The following is a 7,196-nucleotide window of genomic DNA, read 5'->3' as shown; positions in this document are numbered from 1 at the left end:
AGCTCAGGACCAGATGGGTTTAGTGCAGAGTTCTATCAGACCTTCAAAGAAGACCTAATTCCAACTCTCCTCAAACTATTCCACAAAATAGAAACAGAGGTACTCTACCCAATTCATTCTATGAAGCCACAATTACTCTGATACCTAAACCACACAAGGATCCAACTAAGAAAGAGAACTTCAGACCAATTTCCCTTATGAATATCGATGCAAAAATACTCAATAAAATCCTCACTAACTGAATCCAAGAACACATCAAAACGATCATCCATCATGAACAAGTAGGCTTCATCCCAGGGATGCAAGGATGGTTTAATATATGGAAATCCATCAACGTAATCCACTATATAAACAAACTCAAAGATAAAAATCACATGATCATCTCCTTATATGCTGAGAAAGCATTTCACAAAATCCAACACCCCTTCATGATAAAAGTCATGGAAAGATCAGGAATTCAAAGCCCATACCTAAACATAATAAAAGCAATCTATAGCAAACCAGTAGCCAAATGGAGAGAAGCTGGAAGCAATCCCACTAAAATCAGGGACTAGACAAGGGTGCCCACTCTCTCCCTACCTGTTCAATATAGTACTTGAAGTCCTAGCCAGAGCAATTAGACAACAAAAGTAGATCAAGGGGATACAAATTGGAAAGGAAGAAGTCAAAATACCACTATTTGCAGATGATATGATAGTATAAATCATTGACCTTAAAAATTCTACCAGAGAACTCTTAAACCTGATAAACAGCTTCAGTGCAGTAGCTGGATATAAAATTAACTCGAAGAAATCAGTGACTTTTCTCTACACAAAGGATAAACAGGATGAGAAAGAAATTAGNGANACAACACCCTTCATAATAGTCACAAATAATATAAAATATCTTGGTGTGACCCTAACTAAGGAAGTGAAAGATCTATAAGAACTTTAAGTCTCTGAAGAAAGAAATTGAAGATCTAAGAAGATGGAAAGATATCTCATGCTCATGGAGTGGCAGGATTGATATAGTAAAAATGGCTATCCTGCTGAAAGCAATCTACAGATTCAATGCAATCCACATCAAAATTCCAACTCAATTCTTCAATGAATTAGAAAGGCAATTTGCAAATTCATCTGGAATAACAAAAAACCTAGGATAGCAAAAACTATTCTCAACAATAAAAGAACCTCTGGTGGAATCACCATTCCTGACCTCAAGCTGTACTACAGAGCAATTGTGATAAAAACCGAATGGTACTGGTGCAGCAACAGACAGGTAGATCAATGGAATAGAATTGAAAACCCCGAAATTAACCCACACACCAAACAGATGAACACCAAAGGGCTGAGAAGCACTTGAAAAAATGTTCAACATCCTTTATCATCAGGGAAATACAAATGAAAACAACCCTGAGATTTCACCTCACACCAGACAGAATGGCTAAGATAAAAAATTCCGGTGACAACAGATGCTGGCGAGGATGTGGAAAAAGAAGAATACTCCTCCATTGCTGGTGGAATTGCAAGCTTGTACAACCACTCTGGAAATCAGTCTGGCGGTTCCTCAGAAAACTGGATATAGAACTACTGGAAGATCCAGCAATACCTCTCCTAGGCATATATCCAGAAGATGTTCCAACTGGTAATAAGAACACATGTTCCACTATGTTCATAGCAGCCATAAGCTGGAAAGAACCCAGATGTCCCTCAATAGAGGAATGGATACAAAAAAATGTGATACATTTACACTATGGAGTACTACTCAGCTATTAAAAGCAACAAATTTATGAAATTCTTAGGCAAAAGGATGCATCTGGAGGATGTCATCCTGAGTGAGGTAACCCAATCTCACACACACACACACACACACACACACACACACACACACACACACACACACACACAAAACCTCACTTGATATGCACTCACTGATAAGTGGATATTAGTCCCAAAACTTAGAATACCCAAGATAAAATTTGTAAAGTACAAGAAAATCAAGAAGGATACCAACGTGTGGATACTTCATTCCTCCTTGGAATAGGGAAGAAAATACCCATAGAAGAAATTCCAGAAACAAAGTTTAGAGCTGAGATGAAAGGATGGACCATCCAGAGACTGCCCCACCTGGGGCTCCATCCCATAATCAGCCACCAAACGCAGACACTATTGCATATGCCAGCAAGATTTTGCTGAAGGGACCCTGATATAGCTATGTCTTGTGAGGCTATGCCAGTACCCGGCAAATACAGAAGTGGATTCTCACAGTCATCTATTGAATGGAACACAGAGCCCCCAATAGAGGAGCTAGAGAAAGTACCCAAGGAGCTGAAGGGGTCTGCAACCCTATAGATGGAACAACAATATGAACTAACCAGTACCCCCAGAGCTCGTGTCTCTAGCTGCATATGTAGCAGGAGATGGCCTAGTCAGCCATCATTGGGAAGAGAGGCTCCTTGGTCTTGCAAACTTTATATGAACCAGTACAGGGGAATGCCAGGGCCAAGGAGTGGGAGTGGGTAGGTAGGGGAGCAGGGGTGGGGAGGGTATAGCATTTGAAATGTAAATGAAGAAAATATCTATTAAAAAACTTGAAAAAAAAGTTGGCTCAGCTGAGGCACATGTACCATTCCCTCTGTCTTGGTCTTCCTGATTTGCCCATAGAAAGGTGCTCATGGGTTTTGTTTATTGTCTTGCTTGTTCTTTGACCCAGAACTGATCTTATTATTTTTGCATGTAGTTAAAGGAGTATAAAAGCAGACTGAAAAAAATAAATACACCCTCCCCCTTCATCCTCAGAACTGGCTGGGGTCATGCTACAGTGTTGTCTAATCTCTCTCTTTTTTTTTTTTTTTTCAACCCTCACTCCTGCCCTGGAGAACCTGTTCACTGACTGAGCTGGCTTGGTCCTACCTCATTCTCCTGGTCATTATGACCATCACCTTCCCCATATGCTCCTTGCCTTTCACAGTAAGTCACATTTGTTTCCACAGCCCAGTGAGCAGCCCGCAGCCTGCTCAAACTTCTCTCACCCCACCCTTTCCACCTTCTGGCACAGCCTGGGTGGGAAATGTCCTAACTGACAAAGGCCAATTGCCTTCCCCTTTCCTTTTCATCTTACCCACTTCCTTCTTTCCTCCTTCTGAATTTGTATAGGAATTGGAACTTCTAAGAACCTTCTTCTTGGTCCCTTCCCTGGGTTGATAAACAAAGAGGAGGGAGTCCTTCCAGGACAGGATGCTGTCAATGTTATAATCTGACCACTGGGGCCCACTTTGCTATCCTTGAGGCCCCTTCTATTGGTGCTTTCATTTCTCCTGGGCAAAATGTAGTTGTCAACCCACAGTATTCAGACAGCCCTTGTTGTAGAAGGTTACAGCCTCTTTTATTTGACTTTAGGAACATTAAGTTACAAAGTAGTTTCTTGGTGTCACTATCAGGAGCACACATAGATGCTCCTCATTCTGTAGCTGTGCAGTAACAGCTGGAACGTCTCAGGGGTGAGGAAAAGGTTGTCTGAGGAGTTGAGGCAGGGCCAGGTTAGAAACATGGGTGTTGCTCAGTTAGAGGCAGCAATCACAGTGAATTCTGAAGTAAATGCTGAGCTGCTAAAGCCTAATGTGGATGCAGAGCCAAAGTTGTAGCCTTCTGGTCTCCCATGAAGAGCTATAGAAGGGAGATTTAGGAAAGGTGACATGGACAGTGACTAGTGAAAGATCTGACTTGTAGAACCTGTAGAAATAGCTCTTCTCTGTTTCTTATAGATTTTCCTGATTGGTGCCATCTATTTGTCTTCAATGGGGAAGGGGTGCAGATAAGAACTCTGCCCCCAAGGGACTGACCTTCTCAGCTGTGTTTTCTGTGCTCTGCTTCCCACTGCCCTCACACTTGTTCCTCTCTTCTCCCCTCTGTCACAGCAGATGGTCTGAACTGGCAAGTTATACTTAGCGGGGAATGAGATGGAACTGGTCACACTGCCCTCTTAAATAATGAATTGGACTGTGGAGGCTGGCATCTCCATAGATATTCCAGAAGGAGAGTTTGTGTTGTAGAATGCTGCGATTTAACCAGAATGTGGCTCCTGTGATTTTGTGTTTTATGGGTAGAGAGAGTGTTTTATGTTTGGGGTCACATTAGCTTTTGGAGGTGGTGACCATTATCTCTAAAAGAAAGCACTTCTAGTCTCACTAAACGAGACTCCAACCATTCTACAATGTGTCTGTCTTAGGCTGCTGGAATTAGGATGTCTGCTCTAAGAGCTTTAGCTGTTATTTGTAAGTAAATGTATAAGAGTACCAGGAGCTACTTATGTAGCCTGAGAATGGGCTCGGTGCTGGCCCAAACACTTATACAAAGGATTGTTTCTCCATTCTTAATCCACTGAAAAGAGGCTAGTAGACAGAAAAATGGCTCCTCTTCAACTGGAAAACTTGGTAAACTATATTTTAAAATATAAAAGCTGTGACTTTCAGCAGATCCCCTGTGCTCTTATAAAGTGTTGCCTTTAATTATGAAGGATCAATCATTGTCATATGTATATAACCCCCTCTTCACATCGCTACTGTAGTTACCCCGATTTCCCAGTTCCTTCAGAACAGCAACATAATCCAAACTGTTTATTCACTAATACTGTACAAATTAATAAACTCCTCATGTCAATCAGTTACTGTCATCATTTCACAATGATAAATAGAAACTCTTTTTCTTCCGGAAAAGGAGCAGAACACTGGAAACAGTAAGCCATCCAGTCTTGTCTCAGATCCTGCTCGTGTCTCCATTTCCCACCTACATCCACTCACTTTCTCAGCCCTTGGCTAACTGTGGTTAGTTTCTGGTCATTTTAAACTGCTCTCCACATGCCATTAGGATAAAGTGCTTATGTCTTTTATTCAGTTCTGAAATTTCAAGAGCCTACCATTGGCTCACTCCGAAATTATCTTCATCTTCACAAATTCTCCATGGTTAGAATTTCTAAGTAAATCTGATTAGTGGAAATCTGATCTTTACACTATAGACAACATTGAAGTAAACAGTCCTGGAGTGTCTTGTTCATTCCTGCTATTCCTTGTGTAAAATGTCATGTAAATGAGTGGTAAAAGTCTCATATGAAATTAGCCAATCACGAGGATATGAACTATAACATTTCAGGTAGTGAGAAAAAACAAAAAAATCCAGTCTGTGATGACCCATACCTCTAACCCCAGCACTCAGGAGATAAAAGTAGGTGGATCCCCGAGCTCAAGGCCAGCTGAGAGGTGGTTATTTACAGGAAATCCAGGGTTACACAGAGAAACCTTATTTCAAAACAAAAACAAAAACAAACACAAAAACAAAAACAAAACAAAACCCAAAAAACCAAAAAAACAAAAGAAGCTCAGGTAGTGACAAAAGAGAAACCTATACATATCTGGGTACCCACAGAGAACTTACCTTGATGATATAGAAGTAAATGTTAGTGAACAGTCAGAATGGCCTTTGTCATTCAGACATCATTACTGATGTCTGACAACTGTTAGGACCATTTAAATACACATTTCCTTTTATGAGAATGCTCCTCTGTGTGGGTGATTTCAACTAATATATTTTACTTCACCAATTTGCTAAAGTCCCATGGTGCCTGTAAGTAAAAACACAGATATGATGGTTTTTGATATGCAGTATGCATGAAGCATCATCTGTTTCCCAGAATTTGAGCTTTATAACTCCTTCAGTTAAGTGGATCTTCACTGTTGTTTCAGGCCAGGTCTTCAGCTCAACAAACAAACAAACAAAGCAATCAATAGCTCCTCACAGTATGAACTTAAAAACAAGTCAACACCATGATTCAGGAATGCAGTCAGCAGTTCTTTTTCCAGGTAGAGGCTTAACCCCAGTTAATCTGCAACTTGTTCTACTTGCTTGGCCTCTCCTGTCCCCTGTTTTGAGTTTCTGACCAACCACCCTCATCCAAATCTCTAACCTAAGTCTACTGCATCTCAACTAAGTCTACTACATCTCAACCTAAGTCTACTGCATCTCAACTAAGTCTACTGCATCTCAACTAAGTCTACTGCATCTCAACTAAGTCTACTGCATCTCAACCTAAGTCTACTGCATCTCAACTAAGTCTACTGCATCTCAACTAAGTCTACTGCATCTCAATTCCCATCACTGGGCTTCACTAAGCTACACTTTTCTGACAGCATTTTGCTCCCTAAAATTGTTCCATAAATTAAAAACAGAGTCATTATGGAATTAGGACATGTGTGATGAATAGGGCCTGAAAAAGGGAAAGAGGACCTAGGGAAGGCTGAAACTTCCTGTGGGCAAAGGGTGTTGATTTCTGCTCCATGGATAGTACATGTGGTACTGCCCGGGCTGTGACTGAGCTTGTTTTCTCTGTCAATCAGGAAGCTGAAGGCAGGGAAAATCTCCAGTGTAACAGGGAGAACCAGGGANTGGTCTCAGGCCCAGCAGGCAGAGTCAGCAGGTGAAGAAAGGCTTCTACTAGGGNTGAGGAAGCACACACATAAAGCCGATACACAGAGAGAAGACCCTCTGCAAAGCACAGGGGAACTGGGGAAGCTGAAGCCCCCTCTCCCAGAAGGCTGGGTTTAAGGGTCTGTGAAGGATTTTCCTCCCCTAATTTAGTGTTTGTTACTTTAGGCAAAGACAGGGAGGCTGGTACATCCACAAGTTTGGTGTAAACATGTCCTGATCCAGCCTTGAACTTGTCTAGCTGGTCCTTCAGAATGTGCATGTGCGGAAAAGACAAGTCTTTAGGCCTTTGTTTTCAGTCACGGTTATAAAGAAAAATCTGGAAGTTTGCCAACCTTACTTACTATCTACTTGTGACTCCTTTCCGTCTCTGTCTACCTGTCAGAGACCTGTCTGACGCCCTCGTAGCCTCCCACATAGATCACTCCAAACACCTCCTGCAGACTAGGATTAGAGGAATCCGGTGGATAGACCATACTGCCCACCATTCCCTCAGAGCTCTAGACATTATCACTCAGCCTTCATTTCAGTTCCCAGATGCACAGTGCCAAGACCATGATCATTCTGATGGCTGTATTGACACCACAGATCTCATGATGTAAAGTAGACTTCAGTTTCCATGTACCATAGACACGTTTTGGGAGAAAGGGTTTCTCTAAAGCGTGGCACCATCCCCACCCCTACCTCACAACCTAAAACATATTTTTAATTTAATTGTGCAAAGCCTGCCACTGGGACACC

This window comes from Mus pahari, chromosome 8 (genome assembly GCF_900095145.1).
Source record: "Mus pahari chromosome 8, PAHARI_EIJ_v1.1, whole genome shotgun sequence".
NCBI lineage: Eukaryota > Metazoa > Chordata > Mammalia > Rodentia > Muridae > Mus > Mus pahari.
The sequence above is the reverse complement of the archived record's forward strand: the minus strand, read 5'-3'. Positions refer to the sequence as shown.